Source organism: Taudactylus pleione, unplaced genomic scaffold (assembly GCF_031769625.1).
Source record: "Taudactylus pleione unplaced genomic scaffold, aTauple2 ptg000824l, whole genome shotgun sequence".
NCBI lineage: Eukaryota > Metazoa > Chordata > Amphibia > Anura > Myobatrachidae > Taudactylus > Taudactylus pleione.
The window spans coordinates 86,000-110,791 of record NW_028285226.1 but is presented as its reverse complement, the minus strand read 5'-3'; the positions used below and the strand labels follow the sequence as shown (position 1 = coordinate 110,791).

At 45.2% G+C, this 24,792-nt stretch overlaps 1 protein-coding gene across 1 annotated transcript in view; it reads left to right on the top strand.

Annotated features, from left to right (window-relative positions):
* Window positions 1-24,792, top strand: part of TTC39A (tetratricopeptide repeat domain 39A) — a 90,051-nt gene that overhangs the window by 8,826 nt on the left and 56,433 nt on the right. The gene's annotated exons all lie outside the window — the stretch shown is intronic.

Sequence of the window (24,792 nt, the reverse complement as noted above, 5' to 3'; positions counted from 1 at the left end):
GGGGGTTCAGAAAAACACAGGTGTGTCTTACTGTTTAATCTACGTTACATGGGCGTTCATAACTTAGCCATTGCGATCTCCTACGCAGCATAAGTTCTCTGTATATCGGGAGAGCTTTTATATTTGAGATAGGTCAGTCTTGCCGCTAGGGTTGCATGGGTGGTCGATGTTACCGATATTTATGCTGGTATGCGACTTCAGACACAGATGAGGAGGTAGCCGTAGGCGTCCCTATGCTCGGGTAAGCTTTGGAACTATTAGCATATTTTCTAAGCTACATGCCGTGCAATATTGCAGCTGCGGTCGCATTAGCGTCCATCTCTGAATCGGGCCCATAGCTGTCTTCAGCGGACAATGATTTATTATTAATTATTATTATTATTATTATTATTATTATTATCCTTTATTTATATAAGGTCTGCATTACCTTACATCAGTGGTCTCCAACCCATAGCTACCGGTAGCTCGCAGTCTTAATTTAGGTAGCTCACCTAGCTGCAGTACTGCCGAGTAAACTAGGAGGAAGTGACCTCTGACGCGTGCTCCCCCGTGGTGTCGACGCTATGGGTGGAGCCACAGGGAAGCACGTCAGGTGATTTCCGCAGCCTTTACAGCAGTCACCTGACGTGCTTCCCTGTGGTTCCACCCATAGCGTCTACACTACGGCGGAGCGAGTGACTCCCGCCCAGCCATGCCGTAAAATCACACAGCGGTCCTGCCTATGCAGTATCTTTTGCTCCTCTACTGCACATACTGTACTTCCTTGGAGCCATTAATTGACAGTGAAATGTGCCTGTGCTTAAATTTTATTTACTAACTACAACAATATCACTGTAATAATTAAATGCATTGTTGTTTTCTATGAAACATTTTTTTTTTCATTTTCATTAAATGAACTGCAATTGTTCGGTTATATTAGCCAGATTTTTTTTCTACAATCTTAGTAGCTCTTTAGGAGGTTTCATTTTACTAAAGTAGCTCACACCCCAATTAAGGGTGGCGACCACTGCCTTACATAGTACATTAACAGAAGCAGTGCAACAACACAAGGAAAAAATGCTAATAACTTATAGCATACCTCTTAACATTGTTAATTGAATATTCGGGACCCCTGCGCGCTGAAGGCCCCTGTTTTTATCACTCTGGGGGCGAGCCCAGCACTCCCGGAGAAGCTGAGCTGCCCCCAGGGCTCTCCCAGCGCAGTGAACAGATGCGGTGCGCATGCTCACGGTATCTGTCCATTCCAGAGTAGCAGAGAGAGCGCTTTTCTCCAGCTTCCCCTCACTGCGGGACACTGCAGCCCGTGGCTGGGACAGCAGGACACAGTTGGGAGGTATGCTTCTAGTACAAACATAGCTATCTCAGCATTGCTGCTCATGCAATCATAATACCCACATAAAAGCGTTGGCTGAACCCAAAGGTTTGGTGCAACTGTTGGCAATAGAGACAAGATGATGGTAGGTAGCCACATGAGGATAGAGGGCCCTGCTCGTGACAGCTTACAAAGTCATGAAAACCAACAGCCACCCACTTCCAGCCACCTTTTGGAAAAAGTGCAGTGTGTCATTATAGCTGATTGGTTGTCCATAGTAGCTCATCCAATCAGCTTTATCGACAGGGTCCAACATTCCCAAATTCTGCTCTTGATTTACCTGTAAAGACAAAATATATGAAAGCGTAATAGGGACTCAGCCTGATTGCATCAGAATAACATGCCCATGGCAGCGTTATCAATGATCTTGGAGATGAGTGTATCCTGTGCTGACCTTTGTTTACCAATACTCAGAAATACAATCTGACAGCTATACAGTTACATTATCCTGTTCTCCATGGTATAAAATCCAGCACACGGCTACGTGCTAACTGGACAGACTGGTTTCAGCCGTGCACTTTACTTTTAGGTAATAGAGCAGATCTAGGCTGAGGAGTTGTGTACACACCTATATCCCCACCTGACTCCAGGGTGAGAGCAGGGGGCAGTACCACTGGGCAGTAAACGTCATGGTTACTATGTAACACTGAGCACAATGGATGCCAGTTATAGACACAGCGAGGGAGGTGACGGGTTAGGAGGCACTGTCCCATTCTCCTATCTTGTGTGACTCTGTGCAGCTGCCTTACTTCACACAAACCCTCCGTTCCTGTCTCCGCACCTCCTCTGTGACGTGACATGAAAACAGGTAGAGAGTGCAAAGCAGAGAGGCTGAGATGACTGTTTATGTCAATGTTGACATTTTATGTCCCAGAGGCTTCAACCAACAGAGGAACAGCTGATTCTTAAGGGAAAATGATCAAGGGAATAAGAAGCATGTTGTAATATTGGGTGCTGTTAATATAAAAGTCAGATGGAGCCACAGGAGAAATGTTATTTGGATCTGCCAGGCGAAGGGACCGCAGAGCCTTAGAAGCCTGCAATGATTTCATTTTTATATATGAAATATTCCACATTCTCATGTATATATTTACAGTTATCAGGGTACCACCCTCTTTTAGGGATAACCATCGATGGTTAGCGACCATCGATGGTTTCCTCCTGATGGTCCATGGTCTTCCTATCGATGGTTGAGGTACGATGGCATTGGGCCTGATTCAGAGATGAACTCTGGGCCTGATTCAGACCCGGTCGCAAGCGCTGAGCGCTCGCAACCAGGTCGATGGTGGCCCAGAGCGCATGCGCACGACGGAGCCGGCTCCGTCGTGCGCATGCGCGAGACCCGGATAGCGACGGCTAATCCGTCGCTCCGGGTCTCGTACCAAAGGGGGCGTGCTGTTGATGTTGAGTGACAGCACGCCCCCTTTGGTGGGCAGGCAGGGGGGGTGGCTGCCCAGACGGAGGCGTTCCCATGAGAACACCTACCGTCTGGCGGCGGCCCCACTGACATCACAAGTGATGTCAGTGGGAGAGCTTTCGGCTCTGTTTGAGCCGAAAGCTCTCTAGGGCTTGCGGCCACGAGACCCTACCACAAGGGTCTCGTCGCAAACCCGATGGTTGCGATGGTCTTGACCATCGCGACCATCATCATGGCCGCTCGCTATAGCTGTGGGTGGTCACCCACAGCTATGCGAGCGGCCAGGAGGCCGTTCTAAAAAAAAAAATGAGCGGCCCTGATTCAGAGCGAGCGCTCTGTCAGAGCGTCCGGCTCTGAATCAGGGCCTCTATTCCTATGTTCACGCAGTTGAGCGATTATCGGTGTGCCCCAGAGGCATTGCGCGCATGCTGCGAATGAATTGCGTTCGTGCATACTGTGAGGATTCACTCGCAATTGATTGACAGGGAGAGAACATTATGTGGGTGGTTACGGGGAGTTCCGTCCAAAACGCATTAGCATATTTTAGCTACTGCGAACTGTGAGATTATGCAGCTGCGTATGCATTTCTGTCCGTCTATGAATCAGGCCCATAATCCAGTACTGCGCATGTGCACCCGCAGTCTCTGTTCATTCGCGCACAGGCAGACCTGAGCCATCAGCGGATTATCCATAGGTGATTTCCCCACGTTGGTTAAAAATCGATCGACCATCAATGGTTCACCTATCAGTAGACAACGCTACCCTCTATCTGCATTGTTATTACATCTTTCTGTTGCATACTTGTCATTGCTGTTCGGTAGCGTGCCATACAGGAGGGATGACCCCCCCGGTGGGAGGAGCCAGAGTGTGGTGCAGTCAATGCATCATTGTGGGTGGGGCAACAATGAAACGTGCTTCACAGTGAATATGGGAGCCTCCTGAACAGTACAGGAGATTTGGCAAGTAGATTCTGGAGGCATCGGGCAAATGAAATTATGGAACGCCGCAATCATTCCACTGTGAGTTATTGATAACTGTGTTAAAATGGCAGCTATGATGGGAGGAAGCCTCCTGCAGTATTGTAAGAAGCTGAAAGATGAACTACAAATCAGTCAGATATGCGACATTTGCAGCTTGTCACTGCTATACAGGAAACACGAAAACAAAAGTTATTGACACCATCAATGCAAGAGATTGTTGTGACAACATGCGCGCCCCCGGTAAGGGGTAGGGGGTGCCCGCATTCACTTGAATAGGATAGGCTACATAGCAGCCTGTGCACAGGGCACACAGTGACATTGGTGAGGGGTGATGGGTGATGGAGCTGCTGCCACCAGTCTGTATAGCGCTGCTGGTCACGTGGGGCACTCCCACGACAGGGCCCCTATACAAAACAAATACAACTAGGACACCTCATACTTACCGACTTTACAACACTACTCTCTGGGATCAGCCCCGAGATCAGATGCTGCTGACAGCTCCGGGGGGCGAGGCCGGACTGTAGTCATAATTAGGCCCCGCCCCTTCAGGGAAATGGCCGCAATTTGTGGGTCTGCGAGGAGAGGGGTGGGACTAAATGATTTGCATAATTTTAGCCCTGCCATCTCCCTACGGACCCACAAATTTCCCGTAAAATCTCCCCATCCTGCCCACTTCACTAGGAAGTAGGCGGGGTGCAGGAGACCTGCCTACTCTTCCAGGAGTGTGTGGGGGGGGGCTACCCGAAAAATCTGGAGCCTCCCGCAATTTCCAGAAGCGATTTCATCGTGGGCGAAGCCTTCGGTCAACAGCTAGTTATTTATACATTTCCAGCATCACAGTGCTTGCTAATGGGATATTAAAGGTCCTGCAGACATAAAATGACAATGTGCTTAAGCAAACCACTAAATGGTCCTTTCCACCGTACTGGCTTGTGGTGCTGGATATTGTGCCTAACTCTGCTTTTAGTGGGATGCATTTTGATCCTTCAAGTTGCACGCCTGCAGGAAAATACATTTATAAACGCTCTTCGACCAGTGTAATAAAGACAACCAAACACACAAAATGAAGTGCTGGGTTTCCCACTAGGCTCGTGGATGTACTTTTTTTTTTTAGATTTATATAGTTTCTCGAGTAATTGAATATCAGTGAGAGTCCATGTTGGCACGGAATGGGATTGTATTACCGGCGGCTGTCTAACCCTAAGTCCCCCCGGGGTGCCCTAAACCTAACCCTTCCCCCACGCGGCTAACAGAATGGGCGGCCGTACTTACCTCGATCGGGTCCGCGGCGTTCTGTATTCCAGCATCGGGATTATGACAGGCGTCGGTATCTTTACGCCTGTCATAACTGCTCAGCCGGCGCTCTGGCGTCGGGATTGTGACCGGGCCGCTGGTCATATAACTACATCCCTTTGGCACAGTTTGTATTTGCTATTGTGGAGAGTATAAGATAGCAGCTCTAGGTTTAGTTTAATGATTTGTGGTGTTATTATTGGCTGGAACTGTTCATTTTCTAATAATTGTTGGATGTGTATGATGAATTAAATATTTTTCCATAACAATCTGTATGTTTTATGTATGGTTGAAACTGTTACTTTCCCAGTGTTCCTATGGTACTAACTTGCATAGAATTTCTGTAAACTGCAGGTAGAATCCTGGGTTTATATTGGCACGTGGTCTGGTAGCTACTCTGCCTCAATGATAGCACCATTTATCATTGGCACGTGGTCTGGTAGCTATGCTGCCTCAATGATAGCACCATTTATCATTGGCACGTGGTCTGGTAGCTACTCTGCCTCAGTGATAGCACCATTTATCATTGGCACGTGGTCTGGTAGCTATGCTGCCTCAATGATAGCACCATTTATCATTGGCACGTGGTCTGGTAGCTACTCTGCCTCAGTGATAGCACCAATTATCATTGGCACGTGGTCTGGTAGCTACGCTGCCTCTGAGAACTCAAAAGGGCTCAATGATAGCACCATTTCTCTTCCATTAACCTTTAATTGGCTATGTGGGTGCTCACAACACCCCTTGGTCTTAAATTGTAGGTAATTCTGAAATGTGGTTGGCTACACTGCCACGTTACTATTTTTCAGTTAGAGATTAGAGTTTATGTCATCGTACTCAAAGCCATTCCACGTGCTATACTTTTTTCTCTGTGAAATGAAATTAGGAGCAGGGTGCTATGAACACCCCAGATACATAGTTAAGTTATCCTTTTTTTTAAATGTTGAGGGGATTGGAACTAGAACTTCTGACACCTCAAGTGAGGAAAAGGGCTTCAATGACAAACGGAAAGACAACCTTCCCTAAGACCTCCAGTTTCTCGTCCAGCTCGCTCTTCTGGAGGATGCGTAGTTTGTCCGAGAGGACAAGACAAATAAAAAAACAAAACATTTTTTTGTTGCAAATGTGAAACATTCATGTGCATTACTCACATGACACAGATTTGTGAAATGAGGACGGAAGTAGCTCAACCGAAGGTGTGATGTAGTTAGCAGACCGGCGGACCGGATGAAGCCCGACACGGGACTCAAGATGGGCACCTGTCTTAATCCCGATTCCGGAATCTATGGAGGCGCCATCCCAAACAAGGTAAGTCCGGGGCGTCTTAGCAGTTAGCCGCGGGGGGGGGTAGATTTAGGCACCCCTGGGGGGACTTAGGGTTAGGCACCCCCGCAGGGAGTGTTAAGGTTAGGATAGGGAAAGGGGGGTTAGGTTTAGGCACCCCTGTGGGGACTAAGGGTTAGGCACCACCCTGGGAGTTTTAGGGTTAGGCACCACCAAGGGAGGGTTAGAGTACTTACCTTCCCACATCGGGATCTCCTCCTGTCGGGCTACCGCGGTCGGGATTTGAACCGGTGGCTAAAGAGCCGCCGGTATTTCGATACCATTCCCCGAAGATGAGTGATTGTAATTGTGCCATTTACTTGATGTGTTGTGCCTTATATTTGATCTTATAGCATTTGTTTGATATTTTTTACTATTTTGTTATTAATGTTATTTTCAGTTTCGAACTTTATTTTCAATGTTCTATTTATGTTGAGTTTTATAATTACAAAAATGTTGTAATTTCTTAGACTTTATATCACACAATTGATTATTCTAACATTTGTTTTCTTGTAGGTAAAGGTCTAGTGAATCTATAGAGCAGGGATGGGTAACCTCAGGCCCCCGGAATCATTTGGTCTGGCCCTTGGAGGTTTTTTCCGCTAGCCTCATCTGGCTACCAGGGTGCCTAGAATGGCACCCTGCTGTCAGAATCTATGCAGCAGTGCCGCCTGGAGTATCCTTTGGATGCGTCAGACTGTCACACCTCTGCCCTTACAGCTCCTCTGAGCATCCTCAAGATGCTCTGGGCATTGCTGTAATCACTGGCGATGGTAGCCCCACCCCTGTGTGACATCACACGGAAGGGGGCGTGGCCTGCACCAGACCCGCAAATAATATATATATCAAAATGGCCCTCTGCAGAAAAAAGGTTCCCCACCCCTGCTATAGATGATGTACAGTTGATATATAAGTATGGAAAAAAACTTGTTAATTGACACAAGAGTAGTGAAATATTAGATTACATTGCACAGGTCTCGTGTTGCAGTTTATATGAAAATCTGTTTGTAATATTATTGTCATTTATCTCTAAATGTATTATGCCAAATATAAGTTTATAACATGTATTCCACAGACAGGATACACATGTCAGTATTAGAGGGATCACATACTTGCTCTATGGACTTTTCCCATCTTTGAAGTGAGGGTCTGATTCAGACCCGCTCGCAAGCGCTATGCACTCGCAAGCGGATCGATGGTTGTTCATTGCGCTCCGGGGCTCGCTACAAACGGGGCGGCTGTCGATGTTGATCGACAGCTCGCCCCGTTTTGTAGGCGGGGTGGGGGGGGTGGCTGGACAAACGGAGGTGTTCCTGAAGGAACACCTGCCGTTTGTGGGCGGCCCTACTGACATCACCAGTGATGTTAGTAGTGAGCTTCCGGCTCTATTAGAGCCGGAAGCTCACTGGGGCTTGCCGCAGATGAGACCCTACCACAAGGGTCTTGTCGCAAGCCTGATGGTCGCGATGGTCGCGACCATCACCTGGCCGCTCGCAAAAGCTGTGGGTGGTCACCCACAGCTTAGCGAGCGGCCAGGAGGCCGGGTAAAAAAAAAAAAGCGGCCACCCTGATTCAGAGCGAGCGCCTCTGAATCAGGCCCTGAGTCCTCTGTTTAATACTGATGGGTGCATCCTGATTATTTGTACTGATGAGTTATTGCACATTGCTTTGTGGTGCAATCCTTGGCCATTGTGCATCATCTAGTAACAGTATCTGTGGTATCATATCTACTAATAGAGTTCTATTTCTTTGTTACGAGGGAGATCTCCTTTCTTTTCTGACGTGCATTCTATATGTAGACGGTATGTATGAACCATTGTGTGATCAGGTACAGAGATGTCTCAGACTAATCATTTCCAATACTGGTTTTGCAACAATGCCTTAAAATAGTCACAAAGAAACAAAAACAAACCATCTTACTGCACATGGCCACAGAGCAATTTATGAACTGATCCCCCCCCAATGTGCTTTAGTTTGCGGATCCACCTAAATTGCACATGGTGACTAGAGTGAACCACCACTTGTGTTTCCTACTTACCATTTTAGGACCACCCCCTCGAATAATTACAACACCTCCATTTTTCCTCCCAAAAAGTTCAGAACCAAATAAAGGTTGATTTGAAAAGCTAAGTCCTTTTGCAGGGAATCGGTATGAAATGACGCCGTCCCTCTGGCCGGGATGCCAGTCGCCTGTCTCCCGTCGTTGGGAAAATGACAGGCGTTTAGATGTAGATGCCTGTCATTTAACCCACGCCGGGATAAAGCAGTCGGGAAGCCAGCTGTCGGGACTAAGACAGCCGGTTTCCCGATTGCATCCCTTTTGCAGGCAGGAAAAAAATGTTGTTCATTCTGGCAATGTTAATAACCCCTAAAAAAAAAAAAAAAAATAGAGATTAAAAAAATCCATACACAAGAAACACCTCTGACCCACCCAAATGTCTCCATCACCGGCTGTGAACTCTTTTGCCCGGCAGTCACTGCATTCTTCACCTGCAGTATTCACATTTTCATGTACAACCAGATGCCAATCTGTCTTTGAAATAAGAACAGGCTATTTCCACTTTCAAACAAGTTAAGGCTTTCATTAAATATATTACACCCAACATACATATTTGCCATTAGAACATTGTACCTGTGTGTAAATCCAGTAATGCCTGCACCCTATAAAGTAGAGTAATACTGTGTAGCTTGGCAGTAATTGCCCCACCCTCTTGCATTGCAAACTACATTTTGTGTTAATCTTATCTGCAGGTGTTAGCTCTGTGCATGATTCAATTGCTATCCATACAGCCAGGATACAGTGGAGGGACAACTAGGGGTACATTTTCTAAAGTGAGAGTTTTTAGAAGTGGAGATGTTGCCCATAGCAACCAATCAGATCCTAGCTATTATCTTCTAGAAGGTGCTAGTTAAATGTTAAGTATAATGTGATTGGTTGCTATGGGCAACATCTCTACTTCTAAAAACTCTCACTTTAGTAAATTTACCTACTAGTGTTATGCCGGCCATACACGGTGCGATATTGAAACGTCACGATGTGTTGTACGATTTCCCTTGAGATTCTTCCCTTGAAATTCTCCATACGATGTATCAAATGGTGTACGATTGATCGTTACTATTCTACGATATGGATGCTAATTTGCATCACATTGTACACAATGGATCGCAATCTTACGGTTTTGCCGTAAGATCTACAATCCAGCTATACAACGGCGGGGATGCGCATCGGCATCATAAACATACAGAATCAACACACGATGCGTATGATTGATCGTTACGATTGATCGAAATCATCCACATCGTGCAAAAATCGCACCGTGTATGGGCTGCTTTAGTGTTGTAACTGGATACATATTTTTCATAGACTACGGGATCAATATATCAAATGTATACAGTGATCGCCTTCACCAAGGATGTTTGCATGGGGAAGCCTATGTCATTGACAACTGTAGTAGAAATACCTCCGCTATCCACTGATGGCTAAAGCATTCTTGGGATGGGGTTAGATGACTGTGCCCACTATAAAATTATTTATTTTTCAAATAAAGTATTTTCTTGTTATAATGTTTTTGGTAATTATAGTTTTTGTGGAATCTGGAATTGAAAGCTTGATAAATACTATTGCTGCAATGAGAAGTAATACAATATATTGTCTTCATAGGGACTTCATACATTAACAGTTGGCGCAAAAGCTACTGAACTGATTTTTGAGAGAACTACATCATTGTGTAGTGGAAACTCCTAGAAATAATCTGCACTTTGTTTCATCTCCATCCGTCAAGTTAAAGCTGAGCAGAAACAAAACCAAAATGTATTGACATCATGAATGCAGGAGATAGGTGTGACACCATGTGCGCGGCCGGTGAGGGGTGGAGGGAGAGGGGCTTTGTGCCCGCGTTCTCTGGATTAGGATAGGCTGCATAGCAGTCTGTGCACAGGGCACACAGTGACATTGGTGTGAGTGGTGGGTGAAGGCGATGCTGCCACCAGTCTGTATAGCGCTGCTGGTCACGTGGGCCACTCCTGCGACAAGGCCCCTATGCAAAGCAATACAACTAGAACACCTCACATAACAAAAATGTCAGCAGAAGCGATTTCATCGTGGGCAAAGCCACGGGCAACAGCTAGTGTATATATATTTCTATTAGTAGTTTACTGCCACAATTCTTATGCATGGTCCAGTGGTATCACTCAAGGCGTATTACCTACCTATCCATTAGAGACGCATTTTTAAAAAGGCAAACAGACGGAATTCTGCCACTAGTCAGTCGCTTCTACAATAAGTATTTCGGAGTGTGGTCAAAAACTGACACATTTTATGTCCGGACAGTGGGTCTCATTCAGAGCCGCTCGTAAGCGGCCGTTCGCTTGTTCCGAGCGATGTTCGCACATCTGCGCATGCGTACGGATTGTAATACGCATGCGCGGACCAGTCAATGCGGCCGAAAATCGTTTGTTCACTAAATAGCGAATGCCTGCTAATATGAGTGACAGGAGGAGGCGTATGTGGGTGGTAACAGGGGAAGGTGCTTGAAAACGGGGAGTGGAGATCAGAACGCAGGCGTGCTTAAAGGTCAAAACGGGCGTTTTAAGGGTGTACATAATTAATACAGCAGCGTTATTGACCGCGTCACTTGGTTTTTTTATAGCTAGAACTGCTCGCAAAATAGCGGTAGGAAAAACCAACCACAAGAATAGCGAGCAGTTCATACGCTGGTCGATGTACTCGATTAATCTATTAAATAGCGGACATGACGTATGGTGGGAGCGGCCAGGGGGCGTATTTTTCAAAATTACGACCGCATGTTTTGTTCGCTCGTTCAGACATAGAGGCGTGAACAGACCGCAAAGAGCGAACGGTTCATTTGAATAGCCACCCCTATTTTCTGAACGAGCGAGCGCAAATAGCGTCCGGCTCTGAATCAGGCCCAGTGTTCCATAGATAGGAGTGGCATTTGGCGTCTGTTACAGATATCTTATAAAGATGAAATTACCTTATAAATAACAATATATGAAATAGCTGCTGTGAATCAGAATTCCTACTAATACAGTCAGGTGCATAAATATTGGGACATTGACAGAATTTTCATATTTGTCCTCTATTCACCACCACAATGGCTTTGAAATGAAACACACAAGATGTGCTGTAACTGCAGACTTTCAGATTTAATTTGAGGGTAATTACATCCAAATCAGGTGAACGGTGTAGGAATTACAATGGTGTCTATATGTGCCTCCCACTTTTTAAGGGGCCAAAAGTAATGGGACAAACTAAACAATCCTAAATCTAACTTTCACTTTTTAATACTTTGTTGCAAAACCTTTGCAGGCAATTACAGCCTGAAGTCTGGAACGCATAGACATCACCAGACGCTGAGTTTCATCCCTGGTGATGCTCTGCCAGGCCTCTACTGCAAATGTCTTCAGTTCCTGCTTGTTCTTGGGGCATTTTCCCTTCAGTTTTGTCTTCATCAAGTGAAATGCATGCTCAATCGGATTCAGGTCAGGGGATTGACTTGGCCATTGCATAGCATTCCACTTTTTAGCCTTAAAAAACTCTTTGGTTGCTTTTGCAGTATGCTTCGGGTCATTGTCCATCTGCACTGTGAAGCGCCATCCAATGAGTCCTGAAGCATTTGACTGAATATGAGCATATAATATTGCCCAAAGCACTTCAGAATTCATTCTGCTGCTTTTGTCAGCAGTCACTTCATAAATAAATACAAGGGAACCAGTTCCATTGGCAGCCATACATGCCCACGCCATGACACTACCACCACCATGCTTCACTGATGAGGTGGTATGTTTTGGATCATGAGCAGTTCCTTTCCTTCTCCATACTCTTCCCATTACTCTGGTACAAGTTGATCTTTGTCTCATCTGTCCATAGGATGTTGTTCCAGAACTGTAATGGCTTTTTTAGATGTTGTTTGGCAAACTCTAATCTGGTCTTCCTTTTTTGTAGCTCACCAATGGTTTACATCTTGTGGTGAACCCTCTATATTCACTCTTGTGAAGTCTTCTCTTGATTGTTGACTTTGACACATATATACCTACCTCCTGGAGAGTGTTCTTGATTTGGCCAACTGTTGTGAAGGGGTTTTTCTTCAGCAGGGAAATAATTCTTCTGTCATCCACCACAGTTGTTTTCTGTTGTCTTCCGGGTCTTTTGGTGTTGCTGAGCTCTCCGGTGCATTCTTTCTTTTTAAGAATGTTCCCTACAGTTGATTTGGCCACACCTAATGTTTTTGCTATCTCACTGATGGGTTTGTTTTGATTTTTCAGCCTAATGATGGCTTGCTTCGCTGATAGTGACAGCTCTTTGGATCTCATATTGAGAGTCGACAGCAACTGATTCCAAATGCAAATGTCACACCTAGAATCAACTCCAGGCCTTTTACCTGCTTAACCGATAATGAAATAACGAGGGAATAGCCCACACCTGTCCATGAAATAGCTTTTGAGTTGATAGTCCCATTACTTTTGGCCCCTTAAAAAGTGGGAGGCACATATAGACACCATTGTAATTCCTACACCGTTCACCTGATTTGGATGTAATTACCCGCAAATTAAATTTGAAAGTCTGCAGTTAAAGCACACCTTGTTTGTTTCATTTCAAAGCCATTGTGGTGGTGAATAGAGGCCAAAATATGAAAATTCTGTCAATGTCCCAATATTTATGCACCTGACTGTATATAGGCTGTGGGAGGGGAGGGTTTGGGTTAGGCTGCGGGACGGTTAGGATTAGGCTGCAGGAGGAATGGGTTAGGGTTAGGCTGCAGGAGGAATGGGTTAGGGTTAGACTACAGGAGGGGATGGTTTGGCTGCGAGACGGTTATGGTTAGGCTGCAGGAGAGATGGGTTAGAGATAGGCTGCGGGAGGGGAGGGTTACGGTTAGGCCGCAGGGAGGGAGGGTTAGGCTGCGGGAAGGTTAGGGTTAGGCTGCAGGAGGGGAGGGTTAGGCTGCAAGACAGTTAGGGTTAGTTTGCAGGAGAGAAGGGTTAGAGTAAGGCTGTGGGAGGGGAGGGTTAGGGTTAGGCTGCGGGACAGTTAGGATTAGGCTGCAGGAGGAATGGGTTAGGGTTAACCTGAGGGAGGGGAGGGTTAGGCTGCAGGAGGGATGGGTTAGGCTGTGGGATGGGAGGGTTAGGCTGCAGGAGGGGAGGGTTAGGCTGCGGGAAGGTTAGGGTTAGGCTGCAGGAGAGATGGGTTAGGGTTAGGCTGCAGGAGTGGAGGGTTAGACTACAGGAGGGGTTGGTTTCCTGCGAGACTGTTAGGGTTAGGCTGCAAGAGAGATGGGTTAGAGATAGGCTGCGGGAGGGGAGGGTTAGGGTTAGGCTGCAGGAGGGGAGGGTTAGGCTGCGAGACGGTTAGGGTTAGGCTGCAGGAGAGATGGGTTAGAGTAAGGCTGCGGGAGGGGAGGGTTAGGGTTAGGCTGCAGGGAGGGAGGGTTAGGCTGTGGGACGGTTAGGATTAGGCTGCAGGAGAGATGGGTTAGAGTTAGGCTGCGGGAGGGGAGGGTTAGGGTTAGGCTGCAGGGAGGGAGGGCTAGGCTGTGGGACGGTTAGGATTAGGCTGCAGGAGAGATGGGTTAGAGTTGGGCTGCAAGAGGGGAGGGTTAGGGTACTGATCAAAATACTTACCAAATTCCATCTGGATTTGGACCGTCTGGATGCTGCTGTCGGGATTCTGACCTATGGCATTTTGACTGTCGGGATCGTGTACCCAACCCATGTAGACCATGTTAACAAATTAAGGAGGATACTTCTCCAGTTATCACCTTCTCTTCTACTTAATTCAGACATCAGAGGCACACATCTGTATCTTAAATATTTTATTTTTTCTGACCAGAAAATTGACAGTTACAGTCTGGTTGCTATGGGATAAAACATACAAATATTCATAAATGACCCTGTTTGTGAGTTTCCAAATATTGTAACAGAATTATTTCTCACTGGTGCCTCCAAGAGGAGATAGTTTGATCTTGGGAAGATAAAGGAGCTTCCCAGTATGTTCCAGGGGGGGAGCAGATAGGACTGACAAACCCGCGCTATGACTCTGACATGATAATAATTTCAAACTAAACATATGTTACATACATACACTCATATAAAGGGTCATATTTACTAAGCAGTGGTTTCATAAAACCCTTGTTATTCACAGATTTTTTTTTAAAGTCAAAATGTCCTTTAACAGAAGAGACAATTTCAATACACATAATAACATATAGGCATTTAAAGCACTTAGAGGGAGACGTATCAAACCTTTGATAAAGATAAAGTGGAGACGTTGAACATGGCAACCAGTCAGCTTCTAGCTATCATTTCCTAGACTGTGTTAGATAAATGACAAGTAGAAGCTGATTGGTTGCTATGTTTAACTTTTCTCTTTCTCAAAGGTTTGATACATCTCCCCACAATACTTAAACATAGAAACAACTAAATCAAACCATTACATGAAAGGCAAAAAACAAAGCAGGGTCTCATTTATAGTACAGTCCAAATGCAATGCGTTTCATAGAGTGTTACCTCCTCTTCTTCAGGCAGATCGTTTCCAAATTGCATAGGTGTCATCCCAGGCTAGTCACATATAGATCTTATGTTAAAGAAGGCTCAACCGTGTTGAAAATGCTCATGTGGACATAAACTATCCTATGTTATTCAGGCACATATTAAGACCATATTGATCCCTAGCAAAGTAGCAGTCTTGGGGCCATTAACGTCGATTTTCTTGTTGGCATGCCATTTGTCCTCATAATTATTCCAATAACAGCCAAATTTCATAAAGCCCAAATCACTGCCACTTTGCTAAGCCTACTCTAGTGACCAATTCACTAGAGTAGGCTTAGCAGGGGATGGGGCGTGGCCATGCGAGCAGGGGACGTGGTCCCGCTGGCAGGGGGCATGGCCTCATGGACAGGGGGTGTGGCCTCACAGCCCGAACCCTGTGGTCTTGTGCTTGTTACTGGGGGTGCCCGGGGGGGCGGGGCGGGGGTGTGTGTGCAGGAGGATCGGGCTGCCCTGTGTGCAGTGCCGGCTCCCTCACAGTGTCAGGAGCCGAGTGCTGCACTTAATACTACAGTGCAGCACCCGGCTCCTGTCACTGAGGGAGAGTCTGCACCTTAGTGTCACCCCTCGGCGGGTGACGCCCAGGTGCGACCCACACCCCACTTGTGACGCCACTGCAGGTTGCATCGTAGTCACTGATATACAATACATGTAGCATTCTAGTACCTGATACACAATACAGGTAGTGGTTAATACACAATACAGTTACCATTCTAGTGATTGATATGCAATAGCGTTCTTGTACCTGATATGTAATATGGGTATACTTGTAGTAACTGATATACAATACAATAGCATTCTAGTGACTGATACACAATAGGTAGCATTCTAGTGACTGATACACACTATAGTTGATATTCCAATGAGTGATGTACAATACAGGTAGCATCTGAGTGGTTGCTATAGGCAAATCTTCCACTTTTCATATTTAGAAGGTTTTATGCATCTCCCCCTCTGTCTCCTAGTTAAACAAAATGGTGCTGAAGTCAACTTTATTCCCATACACAAATAGATCTTTGGCAATCCGAGGCTCTGATTACAGTTCAGCTGATCCGCTTTGTCTCCAAACTGGGAATTTTTTATAGATATTAATTTTTATTTAAGCTACGAGATTGTGGGTCTGATTTAGTGGTGGACGCAGTGTCAATGTTTGCTGAGTTGAGCGGCTATTTTTGTGCTGCACTTGTGTCCGAGTCGCAATGCACATACGCCAAGTGTGATTACTGATAGCGGTCGCAGTAAGGACTTGTGCACAGGGTGATTGATTGTATATCAGTGTTTGTGGGAGGTAACGGGAGGTGGGAGGAGAGTGACATGCAGGCATGTCGTGACCGTTTCGGGGTGTGTCTCTGACTGCGTCTTTCTATGCAGACAAAATGGTTCCGGCAACCCACCTCCGACCATAGGGTTGCTCAGATGTTCGATGTTGAGACTGATTTGCGAACAATGGTGCGTCTGGGTACGCAAGCGGCGGATTTTGAGATGCAGCCTATTGACATCTTAGTACAAATCCAGACGGCTGCTGCTTTAGCATATGTTCGCAAATCACCGAGATTTTTGGCCATCTCAGAATCAGACCCTATGAGTGTTGGATATTAAGCCTATGTGATTTTTCTATTGTAATACTATCAGTGCACCATTTGCTAATAAAGAGAATTATAGTGATTGTGCTGCCAGATACAGATACAGGGAGTGGAATATTACACTACACACTGTGATCTACAGAGGGACAGTGTTGTTCCAAATTAGACTGTGGAATCATGAACTTTGGAAACAACCAATAACATACTTTTATAATGGGCTTCTACCAACAACGGTATCTGAATTTGCATAATAGATTGTGTCTGTGATAATTTATGTTACACGCACATTAATATGCATGCATTTTAAAGTTGTTATATAAAAATTGTAATTATTACAGCCAATCAATTTCTGCCTCTTACAGAGTTCAACAGTTTTTCTATTTGTACGTGCGCTGTCTGTTTGCATTTTATTTAAAGTTGGATAATGTTGAAATATTGGCCCTCATTCAGAGCCGCACGTTAACAACAGTACGCTCGTTGCGTTCCGATGTTGACTAACCGCGCATGCGTCGGTGTTACACTGCGCATGTGCGTACGGCAGATTGCGAGCTTTTTTTCTCTCGTTCCTAAAATAGCGTACAGGAAGTGACATGTCAAATGTGATTGACAGAACAGGGCGTTTTTGGGTGTTGACGGGGGTGGAGATGAAAAAACGCAGGCGTGGCGAGGCGTTTTTGGGGCGTACATACATTAGCAGATGCGAACGTCAAATGTGTTCGGACCGTCTCATACGTCACTGAAACATCCGCTTTCCCTTCAAAATGCTCGCACAGCTTAGGGTCAGGATTACTCGACCACATTGGCGATGGCCTTCTCCTCCGTCCCGGGACTCCACGATGGTGCAGCGATTAATCGCGGCTGGTCAGTAAAGTAATTAGTGTTGGATTGAAATCCGGCTTGGTATGTGTTTGGAAAGCAGTTTATTGGGATAGCACAAAAGCGTACGCAGGTGGAAATCAGAGCTGCTAATGTCATGATTACACAATCAATTAGCATACATTTTTGGGGTTTTATTTTGGCCACAATTTGTTGGTTATGGCCTATTGTAACAATAATGTCATCATCTTTTAATTAGCTCCCCTTTTTTTTGGTTTACTGTGGAATTTGCATCGCTATGTGATTTTTGAAACGTTCCTTAAAGAGGCCTTTTTTTTTTTTAAGAGGGTCAGTTTTTGCCTTTAGGGCCAGGATTAAATGTAACCCATTTGTACAATAATGTCACAATACAATGTCAGTTTTTTGTTTTTAATTTATTGTTTAAACACAAACAAATTGGCCTAATATTTTGTTGCCTTTTTTTGTGGCCAAGATATTTGATCCAAAAAAAAATAACCATAACTGCTAACATAAGCGTAAATACAAAATTTAAAAACATTTCACAAGAAAGGAGAGGGAAGTTTTGACCAGAAAGGAATATGAGCCAAGCACAGAAGGAGTGTGGGAAAAGTCGCCATTGCTGTCACCGTTTTCTTGCCCGTTTGGCTGGGTGAGGGTGGGCGCCAGACCGGGTCCGGGATGCCATCGGGCTGGCCTGTCCAGAGGCAGATGTTGTGGCCTCTGGACTAGGCACAGGGCTAGGCACATTTGGAGGATTGCCTGATGTTGTGCCAGAGGTGGAGGATCCGGATGTTCCGGCAGGAAGGGAGGTCGGCTCCACCATGTGCTGGCGAACGAGCTGCTCCAGGGCATCGGCGATGCGGATGTTGGCCCTGGTATTTTCCGCCAGGGCCTGAGCAATGGTCACGTTGGCCGCAGCATTTTGCTCCAGGGCCTCAGCCACCCGTATCAGACTGGCGTCCATCCTCTGCAGAATCTCCGTATGGCAATCCGATTTAAAATTGAGTTCTGTGAGGAGGCCCACTGCCTGCGAGGGGGCACGCCCTGGACTGGCTTCTGCAGGGTCCTCAGCCGGATGTACTGGTTCCTCCCCTGCAGAGCCAGCAGAAATTCTGCGGCCAAGGCTCCCCTCTGGAGCAGACTCATCCGCCTCTGTCTCTGTTAGGAAATTGGAGAAAAGACTCACATTAGAATCTACATATTGGCACAATAGCATTTCAGAGTTGGTGACATCACAAGACTTACCTTGGCCAACATGAGGAGCCGCAAAGTCTGGCATGTCCGTATCCATGTTGGACACGCCAAACACCTCCACAGCCTGCACACACCCCTGTGCCATCTCTTCTAAGTCTGTCAACTCCAATGACACAGGGGTGGGACCCCCACCTGTCCCCCTTGCATGCCTAGCCCTGTCGGCAAGTTTTTGTTTGAGACGATATTTGAAGTCTGCCCATCTGTGGAATGAATTTGGAACCATTATCCTTTTTTTTACAATGGGGTTTGTTTATAGGATGGGAAAGTGTTTACTTACCGCCGTTTGACATCCCGGGCTAGACGGACATAATCACCCACCCTATTGACAGCAACGGCGACCTCCTCCCACATTCTCCACTTCTGGCTTTGGCTCATATTCCTGGCTGCCTGGGGCAGGATGTCAACGCACTTCTGGATCAAAACCTCCATCTCCTTGCTTGTGAAATGTGGCTGCCTTTTTTTTTTGGCAGCTTTGGCGGGTTGACTGGGGCCAGCAGTCTCTTCCATGTCATCCTCCTCACCTATTTGGGTAAATATTCAGATTTAGCCACTTCACAACTTGACCAATATATTTGTTTGAAAATAATCATGGAGACAAAATGCATGAAGGCCTTACCGCCGGATTTTTGGCCATTGTTTCCCTGGTCTGAAGCCATGTTTCTGCTTCCAGAATGAAAACAACCAGAAATTCAATGTGATTTCGTGACGTATTTATACATGCGTCCTTTGTTTGCGGCCGCATCATTGATTGTGCGTCCCTATGATTCATCCTTAATTTGTGCGGGAAAATAAACACTATTTATGGCTTGGTGTGTGTGGAGTCGAGGTGGGGTTGTTGGAGTGTTGTCGGTTAAGTTGTTTGGATTTGGTTGTTTGCGGTTGGAGGATTTGGCAGAGTTGGTTTTTTGTTTGTTTTTGCTACAGTTCTTTTGTTTTTCCGTTCGCATTTTTTTCCTTTTTTCCACATCCTTTCCTGATTTGGTAAGTTTTGTGCAGTCAAATTTGTGGCCAATTGGTGTCTTCTTCTGTTTTGTGGTTAGTTAATTTTTTTAACACTCATTTCATCTTTTTTAGTTTTTTTGGGTTTTCGGACCCAAAGAAGTTTTTTTGGGAAATCTTATATATTCGAGTTGGGTAAGTCCATTTTTTGTCTTGCATTTGCGAATTAATTACCGCATTTTTGACTGTTGGTGTAGTGACTTGCATTTGCGAATTAATTACCGCATTTTTGACTGTTGGTGTAGTGACTTGCATTTGCGAATTAATTACCGCATTTTTGACTGTTGGTGTAGTGACTTGCATTTGCGAATTAATTACCGCATTTTTGACTGTTGGTGTAGTGACTTGCATTTGCGAATTAATTACCGCATTTTTGACTGTTGGTGTAGTGACTTGCATTTGCGAATTAATTACCGCATTTTTGGCGGCTTATTCATCATGTAATCCAGTTTTGCTTTTCCCTTTTCCATTTTTTGGGTCCATTTGAACCCTATTTGACGTACGGTGTGCAATGTCGTTTTCATCGATGGCCAAATGTGTGTTTCCGCTATTTTCTGTGTTGGCTTGCAACAATTTGAATAAAAAAAAATCACCCTCTAAATTTTTGAAGTCTCATTGTTGGCTTTTTTACAGTTTATACGTATCATGACAATACCCCGGCATGTAAGCAGCTATGGATGGTATCAGAAAGCTAAGTTGTTTTTTGTTACTTTTGGGGTGGGTCAAAAGCCTTACATTGTAAACTTTGAATTTCAGGTAGATCTGGGGCGAATTGTTCTGGCCCTGCTCCCGGAAGACGACCAACCTCAAACTCGTCCCAGGCGTAGGCATCGTAGGCATGCAAGGCCCCAGATATTTCGAACACGTGTCACCCTTTTTGGAATGCCCGATGATGAGGTTTTAAGACGCTACCGTCTACCTCCCAAAATCATCATAGACACTCTCTCATTAATAGAAAGTGATCTTGAGCGGCAAATTGACAGTCCAACAGCAATACCACCACTGACGCAATTTATGGCGGTGTTACATTTCTGTGCCTCAGGATCGTTTCAAACAACGGTGGGAATAGTGGCGGGCATCTCCCAATCCTCCTTTTCCAGGATCCTGAGGGCAGTGATGGAGGCACTTTTCAAGCACCTCCATCATTTTATTAAAATGCCTTTGGATATGGGTGCCCTTAATGTGGCCAAGGCCAATTTTTACCAAATAGCTGGCTTCCCACACATCATAGGGGTTGTGGATGGTACTCACATACCACTTCAGCCTCCAGCACGGCTGGAGGCAATATTTAGAAACAGGAAACACTATCACTCCCTGAATGTAATGGTGGTATGTGATGCCTCCCTCCAGATCCTGTCCCTGAATGCTAAATTACCCGGAAGTGCTCATGACTCCTTCGTCATCCGGCAATCAGGGATATGGCAGAAATTAACCAACCTACAAGCTGGTGATGCGTGGCTTCTGGGTAAGTGGAGACCTTTAGTACATAACAATGTTAAGCTTCATACACAGTGTTCCTGATGTGGTCTATTTTTGTTCACAGGAGACAGTGGATACCCTTGCATGTCCTGGCTGCTCACTCCTTATTTGGCTCCCACACCAGGGCCACAAAGTGCGTATAATTCCGCACTTACAGCCACCAGGCAAGTGGTGGAGCGCTGTATCGGCCTTTTAAAAGGCCGATTCAGATGCCTCCACCGCTCTGGTGGCGAGCTCATGTATGTGCCGGATATGGTGTCGAAAATTGTGGTCCTGTGTGGGATATTTCACAACATTGCCATAAGGAGTGGTGTCCCAATGCAGCCAGAGGATGCCTTACCTGAGGATGGCCCCCCCGAGGTTGGTCGAAGGTCAGTATGTGGGGGGGCCATACGCGATGATGTGGTGGCCAGATTTTTTAGGTAAGTTTGAACAAAACTCCAGTGTTTATACCTAATGTGTTTGTGTTTTTTGGCGAACATCTAATTTATTTTTATTTTTCTCACCATCTTCTGTTTGTTCACATAATCTTTGGCACTCCAACGCTCACTACTTCCTGCTACCCTTACCAAACCTGGATCTGGTCCTTTTGGGCATATATTCTGGAACCCATATCGCAACGCCATGTTTGTGGAATCATGTTGGCATGGTCCTTCGTCAACCAGGTCTTGATTTTGTGTTTTTATTTAATTATTTCTTGGTATGTGTTGTATTTGAATTTATCACTGTGTATTTATTTTGGGAGTGACCACTTTGTTTTCTCTGTTATGTTGTGAATAAATGTTTGAAGAGTGAAATGGTCTTCCTTTTTTGGAACGTTAACAGCAAGTGTAACCAGGTTAACACAAGTTACATTTGACTAAGGGGTAAACCAGTACTGACGCCAGTTGAGCTAAACTGAAATATGTTTTCAGCTTCCCAATCCACACCAAAAGGAAGCCTGGCCCAACCTTGGGATTTGTAAGATTGGCCTAAGCAGCTTGCGCACCAAGTAGGAACCTGGAAAATGTAGAAATATGTAATTGACACTACACCCAAAAAGGGAAATGACATTGGTACTGTTATGTGTTTCTTGTGTCTGTTTGACATACAAAGACAAAACACAATCTAACTTTTAAAAAAGGGAAATCCTTGCAGGAACAGTCTACTTATGTCAGGCTAAACTATCTTGGTTTTGGTTTTTAAAAATGAGCCACAACGTATATTTGTCTTAATAAATTTAATTGGAAAATAGAACAAAAATAAAAAAACTAATGCCGAAGGAGGCCAGACAGCCGGTCGAGGGCCACCAGAATGCCGATGACATGTTGGCGCATCTGCCCCACAACATCCGCCACCTCTTGCCGACGCCTCTGTTCCTCTGTGGGTGAGAAAAGTGTGTGGGTTAATACAACAATAGGGAATCCACAGAAAAAAAAAAAAAACAACCAAATCACTCCTAAACCCAAAAACAAAAATAAAAAGGGTGGGCTGGCAAAAATACAAGGCCTAGGTACAAATTCCCACAGGTATGATATGTGTATGTTTAAATCACCAGGAAGAGGTAAAGGCAAACCTTCACAATCAACAAAAGTCAAGCCACAAAAACACGAAGAAAGGCACGACACATGATTACATACAAACAGTTTGTGGTTTAAAAAAAAAAAAAAACATACCGGGAGACAAAACGGGAGCTCCGGGCAAACCTCCATGATCCTCCTCGGAGGATCCGTCATTACCCAAAGAATGGGGCGGAGTTATGATGGACTCCGGGGAGGGGGTAATTGGAAGAGGGGTGGGTGGAGGAGAGGGGGAAGTGGGACGGAGGGGAAGGAGGCCCGACATTTCCGGGAGAGGGTCTGGGAAGGATGGGGAGGAGTGGGGAATAGGGGAAAGATTTGGGGTGGAGTGTTGGCTGGGGGTTGGGGATAGTGGGCGGGAACGCCGTCTGGACGGACGGTGAGGGCGGAGTCTTGGCTGTCCCCCTAAAATATGTCAAAGAAATTGCGTTTAGTTTATGGACAAATCCGGGCAACCAAACTAAAAAAAAAAAAAAAAAAAAAAAAAAAAAAAACCCAAATAGCAGTAGAATTAATAAATCAGAAATAGAGGGGAAACATGCACACGCAGATATGAGTACAAATAATAAATAGAACAGACAGGAAAACATGCACACGCAGATATGAGTACAAATAATAAATAGAACAGACAGGAAAACATGCACACGCAGAAATGAGTACAAATAATAAATAGAACAGACAGGAAAACATGCACACGCAGATATGAGTACAAATAATAAATAGAACAGACAGGAAAACATGCACACGCAGAAATGAGTACAAATAATAAATAGAACAGACAGGAAAACATGCACACGCAGATATGAGTACAAATAATAAATAGAACAGACAGGAAAACATGCACACGCAGAAATGAGTACAAATAATAAATAGAACAGACAGGAAAACATGCACACGCAGATATGAGTACAAATAATAAATAGAACAGACAGGAAAACATGCACACGCAGTTTGCCCCACAAACACAAACATTAAAACCACAATACATAACACTTACTTGCCAGGATCTGCATGCGAAAGCATGCCAGCAAGCGGGGAGTTCGCCGTTGCAGGTCGGACCACCTGCGCTCCAGCTGCCCGATGTTGCGGCGTGAGCCGAAGGACCGCAGGCGGGACCGTACCTCCGCATACGCGGAGCGCTTCTGCCGGTTGGTCATGGGTTGAGGCTGGCTGGTGATCCGGCGATCCATGACCTCCGTAAGCACCAGCAGCCCGCGCCTGGTGAATGCGGAGGCTCTCATGATGGCAATGGTGTTTTTCTTAAAAATCATTTTTGATAAAGTGTGTAAAAATTTTCTGATTGGCTAATGTATTTTGGAAATTAACAGGAGCAATTTTATTGGTTAGTGTATGAGTCATGTGTTCGACAGGGCCAGAAATCTCTGGAGAGTTACGATAGGCTTGATGCAGTGACATGCGTAAGCAAATTTAAATAAAGAAATGAACCCAGGGAAATATGCGGGGATCCACAGCAATAGTACAATTGTTTAATTGTGGTTCACATGTTTTTTGAACAATAAAAGCGAATGTTTCATCCGTACGTATTCTGCGGGTAAACACAAACACGGACAAGAGTAAAGTTTCTTGCATTGTGTTGAAAAAAACAAACAATTAAGCTAATTGATACATTGATTGGCATGATACGATTGATGGAGGTAGGCAGAATAAAGGAGCAGGTAATCGACATCTGACAAGGCCACTTCCTGTTTATACTTGTGCGTGCGTTCCTTTCAAGCCATTTCGGGGATGTACGCTCGCTATTTAGTACGCTCGTTAGTTAGAGGAGGGGTCGTCAGAGTTTAGGGAGGAATTTTAGATGCGAACGAAAATACGAGCGAGCCATTGAATTTAAATATTTTTGTACGTACGCCTAACGTACGTGCGCCCGCTTGCGAGTGGGTCTGAATGAGGGCCATTGTTTCCGAAAATCCCTGTATATCTTTCAGTAGGTAAATTATATGTTGCGGAGCACTGTCAGCAGAGACCATGGCTATTTCTGGCTACAATCACTACAGCGCTTATAGGAAAAGGAGATTTATTAAAATTGGTGCATAAGAAATATATATATATAGGACAATTAGATGTTGGCTTACATTTTGTACATTGCACCAGAAATGTGAGGTTTCTGTTT